The sequence below is a fragment of the Crocodylus porosus genome, unplaced genomic scaffold (assembly GCF_001723895.1).
Source record: "Crocodylus porosus isolate Cpor-Errol unplaced genomic scaffold, CroPor_comp1, whole genome shotgun sequence".
Lineage (NCBI taxonomy): Eukaryota > Metazoa > Chordata > Crocodylia > Crocodylidae > Crocodylus > Crocodylus porosus.
The window spans coordinates 221,500,690-221,514,539 of record NW_017728886.1 but is presented as its reverse complement, the minus strand read 5'-3'; the positions used below and the strand labels follow the sequence as shown (position 1 = coordinate 221,514,539).

Below are 13,850 nucleotides of genomic sequence, written 5' to 3'. Positions count from 1 at the left end.
GCACAGCTAATTAGTCAACTCTGCAGTAAACATCATGTGTAGATGCACCTTTACTGAATCAGAGATGCATAAGCTTTCGCGAGCAACAGCTCATTTCATAAGGTATACCTCTACCTTGCTCTCTGCCTGACTTCAGGCTAACTACCTCTCTCTAAAATCCTGGTTCAAATATTGCTCAGATAATTAGTGATAAGCTGTTTGGGGGGCTGTGTGGAATGATCTGATAAACTCAGTCTGGTCTCTGAGTGAATGTCACACATCACAAATAAATCCTTCAAAGAAGGCACAATTGTTTTTCTTGCTGAGAGTGTGGACAAAGAAGCCAAAAGCTGAAAGCCACAGAAAGTGATTGCTTTTCCCTTTATATAAAGGTGATCCTTTCAAAGCATTGCTGAGTAATGGTGTTATGCTGGAGTGAAGAAAGCTTTTTTTCCTAAAATGTTCAATACTCTATAAAGTTTGATTTAAAGCTGAAAACATCCAAAACATTTAAAAATAATATAAAGCTATATATTAACTGCAAAGTTAAAATAATATAAAGTTGTATGATTATGTAATTTTATGCATGAGTTCTAACTTTGTTTCTAACTAATAGCATGTAGCCGCTTATGAGTAAAAGTGAAAAAATCACTTTAAAAATCAGTTTATACTAACCAGTTCTACAAGCCTCCTAGACGTCAACATCTGCCCTTTATTCAGGGTAAATAATTATGGATGCCTATTTTATGTCTAAAGACTGTGTTACTATATAACAGATTTTGAATTGTGGAGATTTTATTTTATTTAGAATGAGCACAGTGTTTTTCTCCAACACATTAACTGAAAAATGGGATCCTTTTTCACTGAAAACAAGTGAAAAACCACAATTATACCTAGACTGAATTCCACAGTGGGATATTAAATGGTTGATGTTGAGCAATTTAGCTACAGAACAAGATGTGTTGCCAGGGTTGGCCACAGCAACTTTTTCATTTCCTAGTAAGAAAACACTGTTATTTAAAGAAGTATATGAACACACAAACACTGAAGTGATATACCTCAATTAATAGCACCTTGCAAGTACTTTGGTACTTTGTGTTGAATGCTCTGAGCTTGCAGAATATTGCTTTTTGTAAGAAAAACAGATTTTTAATCACTAGGTAAAATGATGGAAAGTTTATTTTTGTTCTAAAATGAGTTGTGTGAATATAAGCATACTTCACTACCACTCATATTAATAGCTGTCTAGGACATGGCCCAAACCTATGGTTAATTAAATTATTTAATTAAGATATGCAAACAGATAACTAAGGTGTACAAGCAGATAGAGGTGATACTCTAATACAAATAATCATCATGAAAGAAACTGGGAGTATTTTGCTATGAGTACTTTATTTCTGTTACGTAGTACCTTATCTGTAGTATGTAAGCATTTCAGAATATGTAATGTTTTTTTCCTCACAGAATCATAGAAAAGTAGGGGTGGAAGGGACCTGAGAAGGTGATCTAGTCCAACTCCCTGCCCAAGGCAGGATCATTCCTATCCAAACAATCCCATATAATTTCTTGTCTAGCACATTCCTAAAAATACACAGTCACAACAAACTTCATACCTCAGTGTGGAGTACGGCTATTATAATCATTTTGGTGGTGGAGTACTGAGGCTCAGAGAGACAATTTACAAAGAAAGCCAGTGTCAAAATAAAAAACTGAACCCAGGTCTCCTGAGTACCTGGAAAACCTGTTGACTCTCCTTAATGACTGTTTTTCCTTGTTATCAAATCCCATTTTCTTTTTGGCTTGACTATAACCCAGAATTAAATTTGCCTATAGGCCAAGGATATGAAGGTCCAAGTTATGGAGAATGAAATACAGACTATGCTATACATATCTGATATCCAACCATTCCGTGTCCAGTCTTATGGGCTGTCAAAATGGTACCTTTTCACAAGCAATAATTCACTCTCAAACAAAATTCAGAGGTATTCTATAGCCTCATAGCTCTGCATTGTCTAGCAAGTGTCACCCATACAATCATTCTCTATTACCATATTTACTTGAATCTAATATGAGGTTTTTTCCCCCAGTCAGTATGGGGAGAAAGCCCCTCATCTTAGATTCACATACAAAGTGGAGGGGGAGGCAGGCAGCTGCTGTGCTCTGGCTGGAACAGGAAGAGGAGGAGGTGGCGGGATGCAGATGGTGGGGGAAGCAGAAGACTGCAAGGGAGAGAACTTGGTGGAGAAGAGGTCAAAGGAGCTGCCTACATCCCCTCCCCTCCCCCAGGATCCCCAACCCCACAGGCCACTGCTTTCCCTGTTGTAGTAGTAGAAAGGAGATGAATTCAGGGCAACCCTCCAATACTTAGATTCTATACCTGAAAAATTATAACAATTTTTAAATTTTTCCATATGTAGAATCTATTAGGGGGTATCATAAATTCTGGGTCATCTTAGATTTAAGTAAATACATTTAATGTCTTAAATCACTGTAAGTGATATTTTAGATATTGTGGGCAGACACCACTGGTACTCCTTGAAAATAAGGACTAAGACCTTGAACTTTGTTTGAAATTCTTTGGAAAGTCGGTGTAAAAAGGAGAGGGCAAATATAAAGTGTTCAGGTTTGCCAGAGTTTCTGGGGAGAAAAACTGCAGTATTTTGTACCATTTGGCATTTTCTAAGTTCTAAATGCTTCATACCCTGGCATAATGGGAGATGTGATGAAGACATGTATAACTTGGGCTAGACTAGAGACTCTGGAGACATTAGAAAAATTACTAATGGATGCTGCTATATGAGATCTAAGCCTGAGCAAGGAATTCAAGGTCACTCCTAAATTATGGACCGACTAGAGCAATTGTGGGTCTTTGGTTTTCATCCAAAGGATATTGTACTGTGGCTGTACCATGGCTGGCTTTAAATGCATCATACAATTTCTCAGTTTAGAGATTAACATTATTATAACACATGAGTGGCAGAACTGTAAGTACATTTTGACAAGGGTATTCAGATGCCCATTTGGCACTTTCATGTGTCATCACCCATTTGTTCCAATGTATAAATAGTATTAACCACATATTTAACCTCCACTTATGCCAGTGTAACCCCACTGAAGTAAATGCATTAGCACAGGTGTAACTCAGATCAAAATTATGGTATGGTATGAATCACGGTAAGAACTAAAAGTTCTTTTATTATTGAACAGTTATAGTACTACATTATGCCAGGTACTTGAGAAAAAAAAAACTTGATTTTTTTTTTAAAATAACCAGCAGTGTAATATAAAATACTCCAAGCTACATGCCAGTTGATCACACTTTTCAACCAGGACACAATTGTTTAATCTATAAACTCTAATTTATATATGTTTATTATAATATCTAATAATATTATAATAGCTGATAATTAGTTTTATTTTATTAATAGATTATACATGTATGATGTGCTATCATGGATTATCTCATTTAATAAATGATCCTCAACTAGCTATCATGGTACACAATGGCACTTCTGGTATATAATACCTCTTAAAGAACCTCAGACTACTCTCTTTTTTGACTGTCAGAAAACAACAACATATAGCAAACTATGAACATATAATTTTATTCTACAAACAAAAACTTACACTGACATTAATTACTGCTTTGCTTGATGCCCGGTTCTCTGAAATTGGGAGCCAAGGAAATTAGGCCTACTGTAGAACAATCAAATGGTATGGCACACACACATACACGCACAAAATCTAAGCATGATTTCTTTTGGCCTCATATTAATTAACTATTTTGAACACCTTTAATATGAAATAGTAAAAGGATAGGTACAATAACAAGTATCACTGAACTGCAAGTTCTGAAGACATCACAGTAAAGCAAGGTGGTAAAGCTCAAGCAGTTTCATGTCATAAAAGCTTAGAGACAAATTTACAGTCTTGGTAAAAGTGTTATTTATTTAGTTGTGTAAATTTCTTGAGTCTGACAAATAATCTAAAATAAGAGGCTGCTGATGCAGGATAACTTTCTACAAGGCACTCTCTAGGATGCTGACTGCACCAGCTTTAAAGAAATCAGGTGATGAGCCTTCTTCTAATTCTTTCTAAAGATTATTGCACAGATAGATCTCACAGTTGAAAAATTTAGAAAATTGTTTATAATTTTTGCCTAAGGTTCCCTTCACTTACTTTCATTCTATTACTTCAATGCTAGGGATATGTCAACAATCTGACTTCTATTCCTGGCTTTTCTAAAGACTTAGTGAGTGACCTTGAACAAATCTCAAAACACCTATGTTTTTCCCAGCTGTAAAAGTGAAGATGGTTATTTTTAACTTCTTCACATTGATGCTGTAAGGCTTAATTCATTAATGTTTATAAAGCTATTTTAGATCTTTGGGTGGCAACTGCTACAGCAAGATAATAACTCTTATTCTTGTTATTCTTGTTATTCTTGTTAGTGTTCAGTATTATAACTTTTAATTGTACCCTCTTGGCCTACCGAAAGAATGCCATGTCCTTCTTCATGTTTATGCTCTTAAGGAACTTACAGGTGGTTAAAGCTATAAATATTTAGTTCCTTGAATCTTTCTTCATAAATCAGTCACTCCATCCCTCTACGTTCTTTCCACCTCCCTACCTTTATTAGGAATCTGAGAGCAATACAATGCAAAAATTTGGAGATTTACCTTTAATACATATATGAAAAAATGTTCCATCTTTATAGTCACACTTTATTCAGTCATGCATTTCAGACTTAACAAATCTACCTTTAACTGTCCAATTAGGTTATAATTCAGTTGGAATAAAGGATTCACTATCGCTCTATGGTAATCAATGATTTAATTCCACTGTAGCAGGCACTAGGGTGCTTGCTACTGGCAATGGTGATAGAGGCTGAGCTGCCAGTCAGCAGGGCAGCACAGGTGAGGGTTGACAGGGCAACCAATTTGGTCAGCTGGCCAGAAGGGGCTGGGCCTGGCCTTTATAAGCAGTCAGGCTGAGGCCAGAAGGCAGTTCCCCTCTGGCAGCCTGAGTAGTAGGAGCTCTGCTGTAGGGCAGGGCAGAGCAGAGCACAGCAGAGAAAAGCAGCGCAGCGCAGCGCAGCACAGAGCAGCGCAGAGCAGAGCAGAGCAGCCTGACTGCCTGAGCGTCTGCATGTTGGTACGGGGTGAAGAGAACCCCGACAGGGAGGTATGATGGAGAGCCAGCATGGCACAGAATTTAGGTTATAGCCAGGAGGCTTATTTTGTGTTACAGCTGGTTGGCTTATAGCTTTGGGTTTCTTGTTTGGTAGTTTGTGTAATACCGGAGGACCGGTCGAGGCTGTAGGGGTTGGAGGAGGCCTCAGGGGAGCTCCCCAGCAGTAGGGGGGGCGTTCCTGGTGCCATGGAGGGTGCTGCATTTTGGAAGTCACATAGACCCTGGCCCCAGTGTGGGCGATGTCGGGATGAGCCCAGTGGGGCATAGGCAGAGGCCCGAGTAGGGCGTAGGACCTGAGGAAGGGGTCTGGGGCCAGGTAAGGCCGAGGCCGCCTGAGCCCCAAGCATGCGAAACGCAAGCTTAGGCCCGAGTGCAGGCGGGGAGCGCGTGAAGCGCAAGCTTAGGCCCAAGTGTGGGCGGGCAGTGTGCGAGTAGAAGCCCAGAGAAGGGCAAATACAAGATTAGAGGGCCCAGTGAGGGCACGTACATTGAGGAGCCCCGGGAGAGGGCGCATACACAGGGAGGCCCCGGGAGAGGGCAAGTGTATGACTAGACAGCCCAGTGAGGGCCAGTACAAGATTAGGGAGCCCGGTGCGAACCTATGAGTAGAGGCCTCGGGGAGGGCCAATAAGGAAGATTGTAGACACGATAACTTCCGGAACAACTGAGAGGCTTGGGGCGTGGTATTGGGGTGGAAGGAGCCATGCGATGCCCATAGGGTTGAGGCACCAGAACCTATTTGTAGAGAGTAGGGACCAGAAGGGCAAGAGCACCGGGTCCAAGGGGCCAAGTAAAGGCAGCCTCCCATTAATATTGTAGAACCATCAAAGTCGTGGCGGGTGAGAACAAGGGTGCCAGACAGGCAGCTTGACACGGTAGGGGCTCCAGGAGAGATCACGGCCGCTTCTGGGTCCCCGCCCCGTGACATCCACCCCTACTTTTCTACAAGGGAGACTTCAAGTCTTGCTGTTGACCTTACAGAATTCTGCAGTGGATGCCATTGCCTACCCAACCTGCTGATTCTGAATGTCACTTTCAAGACTAAAGAAAGCTAAAAAAAACCAGAAGATTTCATCACACACACACAGGGAGAGAGAGACAGTTTTGTGTTTCCTTTCCAAAGATATTGGAAGTTGCAGTTATTTGATGAAACCAAAACTTGAACACCTTTTGTAATTCTAAGGAGAGAGCATTAAAAGCCAATGGGCCAGGAATTTTCTGGCTAAGAATCAGTGTAACAAAACTGATGCTCTGGCACAAACATACAAAGGGGAGGAGTGACTGATGGAGACCTGTTGATGTCTAACAGTTGCCTAAAAATATTTTATTTTGTTTTACTTCCACTGCAGGAATTGCCCATATACAGTCAAAAGGAAGGCTATATCAAAATGTAAGATATATTAAGCTGTGGAGGATGCCAGGTAGATTACCGTACTAAAGATTGTAAAAAAGAAAGAAAAAGCAATCTGGGTTAGAGGAGATTGGACATGGACATTCCCCCACATTTCAGTCTTATGATTGTCTTGTAATATGGCTAAGGATTGACTCGTAGGAATTGAAGAGACCTAGAAGCTGAGCCCAAGACAAGGGCTAAAGACTGTTGTAAAAGAAAACAGACCCTGAGGGGAAAAGCTGTACTCGGCAAGAGTTTAGGGCATATGAGTGCTTTATATATTTCCTTTTAAACTTTAATTAACTCTGGCAGTAATGCACTTTTGTGACTTCGATGTGACCTCAAAGCACTGAAAGTCTGGGGTTGACTATCTTGAGAAACTGAAGGAACACAGCGAGAGAATGTGGAGCAGTAGATGGCTGTGGATGCACATACCATTAACGTGGAAAAGTTAAGCCCTAACCTTCCTTGCTGAAAAATATGGCAAAGCTCCCACTGATTTAAAACAGAGCAGGAGCATGCCCTTAGCTATGCCATGAATATAAATCAACTGGACAAAAGCAAACAGCTGTATACCATCCACTTAGCTTTTCAGCTAACAGATGATTCCAGTCTTATCTAAAACAGGGGTTGACAACCTTTGGTACTGATTCTGTGTGCTTCTTCTTGCACACAATCCCCCTGCCTTGGGCTGCAAATCTCCACACTCTTGCCCCCACCTCCTCCCTCCCTCTCCTAGCAATCAGCAGATGCTTCAGTGGGAATAGCAGGTAGTAGGACCTTGGGGACACCTCCTCTGGTGGCAGGGCTGTAGCATGCTGCTAATTTCCCAAGCTGCCGCAGGCTGAATCCAGTTTTTTCACGGGCTGAATCTGGTCCGTGAACTAAAACTTGCCAACCCCTGATCTAAACTACTACAATAGTGACCAGCTTTATACCAGCTCTATATTATTATTATCTTGATTATCTCTATATTCTTACCTGTTTTCTCATCAACTCAAAACATGCATTAACTTTCATTTTTAAACTGTTTTACAAAGCCTCTGAGCTAGAAGCACACTGTGCTAAAAGGTGTCCAATCCCCACTTCCTAGATCTGCCTATGAGTAGACAGGCAAAACATATTGTGTAAATCTTTTGACAGTGACATATCCTTGTGGTTTGGTTAGAGGACACCAACCTTATTCATTTGAAAAAAGTGCTCCATTAAGCTACACTAGTGGAGCTACACTAGCTTAAAGGTACATATTAAAGTGTGAGTATATTACAAATGCTGATTATAACAACTGACAAGACATAAACGATAATAATTAAATAGTTTTCTGTCTGTTCTGATATTGTGAACCGTAGCTACTGAACATAGGGTTTGGAGAGGGCAAGAAATGGAAAACAAAGAGAAGAGAGAGACATGATTGTCTCCTTTTTACTGACTGCAGTGAAACAAATTAGAGAGAGTTTGAAAATACAGAGATCATTTCAGCAGCTAGCCCTGATAAATGGAACTCAGACTGGAAACCAACCAAAGATGACTGGCAATGTTTAAACTGCTAACCTTTATTTTGAAGTGTTAGGCTCCACTGAATTTGTGGGGGAGGGCACTTTAGATAAAATTGTCAGCGGCTTCACCAGCTCACGTTCACTTGGCGAGTTGATATATTACTAGGTACAGTAATTGTTTAGTGCTGCAAGTATGATTATTAACAACAGGAATGCGAGACTGACCACACACAGATTAGCAACTCATTATTTATTCTGAAGTTGAGCAGAATAGAAAGCTAGACTACTTACTATGTATTTCACTTTAGACCATTCTCATGTTGACTAGTAATTCTACTGCATAAAAATCTCAAAGCACAAGAAAAGTTAGGCTATAACTGATGTTTAAAACAAAAGTTCCTGTTCATGGCTGAAACAAAAAGCATAATATAATGAAAAGTGAGGGCTGCCAGGCTCTGGAATGGGCTCCCAAGTGAGGTGGTGCTCTCTCCTACCTTGGGGGTCTTCAAGAGGAGGCTGAACAGATATTTGGCTGGGGTGATATGACCATGGCACCCATTCCTGCCCAGGGCAGAGGGTACGACCTGATGATTGTCTAGGTCCCTTCCAACCCTAAGCACTATGATACTATGAAACTATACTATTATAGATAAAATCCCACAGAGTCAATGGTTTCCTCCATAATTCAAAAAGACATCAACTGTCATGTACTTTACTGATTTTAGATCAAAATTTGCCTCACTCATGTCCAAAACTAGTCTTATTACACTGGATACTGATTTTAGAAACAGCTGTAAAACTTCCAAGATGGTACATTTGACCGGCATGATTAGTAATAGCAAACGTTAAACAAGAAGTGTTGTATTATGTTCCTCTAGATTTTAAATTTCTAGATTTTTGAACCAGAAGATAAAATTTAATGGAAAATTATATCCCTGTTGTGGTATTCTATAGCATGGTTCAGGAAATGAGAAAAATTAAAAATCTCAGAGTCAATAAATTATTAAAATAATTGCTTAAAAAGCTATTAATTTGCAATGGAATCACAGGGTTTAATCCCTACATAATTTACTGAGACTTTCTTTAAGGAGGAACAAAGCAATATATAATAGGTAATCCCCACATCATTTTATATTGCTTCTTCCATTATTGTCACCATGAACTTAATTTTTGCATCTTTGTAACATAGTTTAAAGATGAGTGCTGTTTTTTTGTAATTTTGCAGATTTAAAATATAGGTTATAATATGCCTTTAATATGCCAGACACATACTTGTTGAAGGAGACATGAGCTGAATGATGGAGCAAAGGGCAAATACTGTAGAGAACAGATTGTTGTAAGCATAGGTGGCTCGCTTTCCTCCTTAACATACTGGCCTGGGTAGATAGCAAAACTCCAGTGCTTCTGGCTGCAGTAGGATGACACGGCTGGATAATAGCAGTTCCCAAAGCCAGCCTGTAAGCAATGTGTGATTAGACTACAGTAAAATGGTTAATAAGTCCTGTGACTATGGAATCTAAGACTTGACCTCTGTTTCCCATGCAAAGAACTGTAAATTAGAGCCCACATAAGGCTATGAATAGAATCTCTGAGCTAAGTCTGGAATAACTTCCTTTGTGCAGGTTGAGATGTCTGCTTCCTTGGAGATATGCAAGCATCTTTTTAATTCAGCTCAGAATATACTGTCTTGTGCAAAGACTTGTAGCTTGACTGCAGTGACAGGGAAAGAGTAGAAATAAAAAATAATCATCATAATGAAGTACTTTGCTGACCATTTCTAAGGCAACACTGGGTGTAAATCTACTTAGGAATTATCAAGAAAAGGAAAGGGAGAATTGGCTTTAATGACAGTTAGGCTGACTCCCCTTAGGATGTTGCTGTCATTCAGAATAACTGCACTGATACCCAAAACATACACAACAATAATTGCAAGGAACTGAGGAAAATGTAAAATGTAATAGTCCCACTGAATATACATGAGAAATATATCTAAAATTGTATCTAAAATGAATAAAGTTTATATGGATGGGACAAAATAAACACTATGAATCATTATCTAAAACTCAAAAACAAATCAAACCTAGACTGTTTTTAGTCGGAAGTTAGAAGTGTTGTAAAAGTCCAAAAGACTCTAAAGGGGAAAATGCATTAATATGTTATCCTATTTAGGTGGTATAATCCCAAAATAGATTTTTCATCTTCAGAGATTCAAAACTTCGCTATTCTCTTCAACCCCTCTTCCTTGTTATAAAAGCAAAGTTCAAACAGGGAACAGAAAAATGTAATGTGACTTGTGTAACCAGTAACAAACTAACATTATTTGTGGTCTATCCACTGAGCATAACCCCCTCCACCCCCATCCCCCCCTTTTATTTTTGTCCAATGAAGCTCAGCTATTAAGTCAATAACAAATGTATTCAACGAAGTCACGGTCATTATCATGAGTATGCCCTAAATGGAGAAAGAGGCAAAATGTGTAGAGTAAATTATTTGCTATAAATTACTTGCTTAACACCACTCTGCATGCACTGTCAATAAACTTTGTCAGGGTTTGATTTAACTGATCCAGTCCTCTGTCAACTGATATTACCTCTGTAATGAGTGACTCACCCTAGAAAAGTGGCCCCACCATCTCCTGAGTCTTTTCCAGTGGTATGGCGATTTTCTGGGAGCCCGCCTTAAATTATTCCTGAAGCATTCTCATTCCTTTATATCCAGTTTAAAAAAATCAGATAAAGCTGTTTTCTTTTGCTACCATCACTGTCCAAGGAAGCATTTTAATTTGTGTATGCCAGCAGCCAGCAATGTGAGAGGCAAAAGCCCATAAAATCAAATGAAATGAGGGCATCTATCCCAACTGCTTGACTGCAGACAGCATTTCATCCCAACTGACTCACATCCAACATTACAAATTAAACAGCCCAGCAATAGAAAACATTTTTACTAAAGTAGGAAAAAATCCACTTGTAAAAATATGCTTAAAATATTAAACATATATATTATTTCATGACAGAATAATTTCCTTATTTCATTCTACCAAAAACGTATCTTACTTTGTATCTATAGTAAAGAAATAAAATGAAAACCTTTTGAAAACAGAAATGTCTAATCTCCTTATGTAGAAAAATAAAGCTCTCTTTACAAGCTATAAATTAGGTAAAAAGAAGGAAAATATTTTTAAATGGTTTGAAATTGGTCGTGTACCATTTATATATTTAAATTAATGTTTTTATTTGCCCCTTAGTAGACTGCAGATAGAGTAAATCTATATTTAGAGCAAGAGATTTTACAGGTTATAAAGTGTAAAGCTGGATTCTTCTTATTTATACCCTAAAATCTATTTATTCCTAGAGTAAATGTTGGAAAATTAAATCCAGAATAGTCCTAACTACTCTTCTCTATCTAAGGATTGCAATGGAGGACTTTCCTTTCATCTGCAATGTTAAGATGGTTGAAGTTAATCTGTCAGCCTGTTCTTTAATCAGGTTTAACAACTCTGTGCTGTTGAATTAATACACTGCATGTTGCTGAGCCATATCTAATGGGTTGGGTTGAGTCTGAGTCCTACATTTTTTTTATCTTTTCTTGGTTTTGCCTCCTCTGCACTTTTAAAAATACATTCCCTAACTTAATAGCATTTTCTAAAAGAATGAAATTCCCAAACTTCTCACGTAAAGCAAAAGTAGCAAAATTTACTTGACTAAAGAAGGATTCTTTTTTTTTTTTTTCCCCCTGATGCCCTTTTTTAGCTTTGGCTGTAAGGGAAATCAATTTTCAACAGAGAAGACATTGCTTTTCACTAAGGAAATGAAACTTCTGCATCTCTGCTCACAGCTTGCTGTATGATATTCCATTTTGCATACCGTTTATTCCAGCATTCCATATTGTCACTCTGATTCCTACCAATACGATCACCTCTTAAAGCAGTAAACCCCCCTGAGGAGAGGTATGGATTAGAAAAATTGTGAAAAGAAAAATAAACCAATAAAAATAATAACTAAATAAAAAGCAAGAAAAGTTTAATTATAAAATAAAAGCTTAATTTGCAATGATAACAGTTCCTGTAGCTTTTTTCCCCAAATGCAATTCTTTTGATGTTTCCCAGACCATCTCTTTGTCACCTGTATGTGCAATTGTTTATTCAATAAGTGTGAGCCTTTGAGCACCACCACACTGCAAATAGTAAAAAAAATCCAGCTTCCCTCCTATTTTGTCTTGCAACTTCTGCCTCACAGCCAGGTCTCATGGTTAAGCAGGACTGCATAAGATTCCCTTCACATCTTTAATTTGTTCTTTAGAAATTTCTCCAGTGGATTGCTTTCTTGTTGATGTCTAGGAATAGGCAGAGCGTAAACAGGTAGCATGATGCTATGTCCTAGTGGTTAGAAAACTCAGCTGGAGAGAGGCAGGGGGTATATGGATTTAAAGTTCTGGAGCAACAGGAAGCAATGATGAAATAGTTCACAGAAAACCCAGATTTGAAGACAAGTCATCCTCCTCTGGCTGCTGTGCAGGAGGTCTTAGTTAACTCAGACTGACACTCACTTAGCTAAAATCTCTAGCTGTTTTTCCTTCATGCACTATTACAATTAATAAACTCACAAAGACAACATAAGCCAAAGAAGTCTAGTCTCCCATTTCCTCTTTTAACTTATCTGATCTATGCAACTCTATCATGAGTGCAGCCAGTCTGTTTTTATGGAGCTAAACCTAAAAAGACACAGCTGTAACAAATTATCTCATGGGTAAAAGAATCTCCCCTTACTGCTCTGAACCCTGAGTAGGAATTAACTTATAGCTCTGTAGGAGCGAAGTCCTGATCCCACTGTAGTTAAAGTTAAGCTCCTATTGACTGGGGCTAGAAATTCACCCCAAGCCATTTTCTGATTCAGCAGGGCATCCTCTCAGGAACATCCTTCAGTTGGAGTATCCACTCCCAGGGTACGAGAAGATCTATTCTGTAGGTCACATGTTTATTTGTAGCATTAAGAGCTAGATTTGGAATTCTGAACCTTCAACAGCTCAAAGGTGTCTGGCATCATGATGTGGAACCAGGCTTATCTTGAGCTGATGACAGTGGTATGAACAGTAGTAGACAACAGTGACATACAAAAAAACAAAGGAAAATAGCATTTGCAAATGGCACTCATACTCCTGAAGGCTTCAGCTATCTGGGTGATTATGGTATGATCGTAAATAACAGCTGTGGTTTCTGTCTATATACATAAACAAATATATATGTGTGTGTGTGTGTGTATGTATGTATGTATGTATAAATATACATACATACATACATATATATAGTTATGGATTGTTACCCCATTGTTGTTAATAATTAATCAAGCAAACACTGTAGAGTGCTTTATAGAAAAGCAATTTCTACCAAGCTGGCATCATTGCAAATTGCACTCTGGGATCCAGTGCTTTAAGGGAGGTCTGTTTCAACAAGTTCAGCTGAAGCTTTATGTACTGCGGTAGATTTATCTTCAGGTTGTCTGCTCACCATGGTTCTTATTACTTATCCTATTCAATCTCTCTCAATTTTTTTTATTATTTTCAAGCCATCAGATTCCAGAGAAGTTTTTCAGGGAAATCAGCCATAAAATTATTTACTTTGATGCCATTCTTTCTTCATTTACAGGAATACATGGGAAAGAAAAATTGCCTCTCTATTAGAAACAGCAAAGTATGATAGCACCACAACAGAATGTTTGTCTATACTGCTCATAATAATGAGAGGATTCATTGTTTATTAGATAAAGATTATGCCCCTGACATATGCAATCTAA

General features: G+C 38.6%; 1 long non-coding RNA gene across 1 annotated transcript in view; it reads left to right on the top strand.

Moving 5' to 3' along the window:
• The first annotated feature begins 3,980 nt into the window (after nt 1-3,980).
• Nucleotides 3,981-13,850, top strand: part of LOC109319948 — a 41,241-nt gene continuing 31,371 nt past the window's right edge. Inside the window, exon 1 of the long non-coding RNA XR_002103681.1 lies at nt 3,981-4,048. This is a non-coding gene — a long non-coding RNA (uncharacterized LOC109319948). The remainder of the gene's footprint in view (nt 4,049-13,850) is intronic.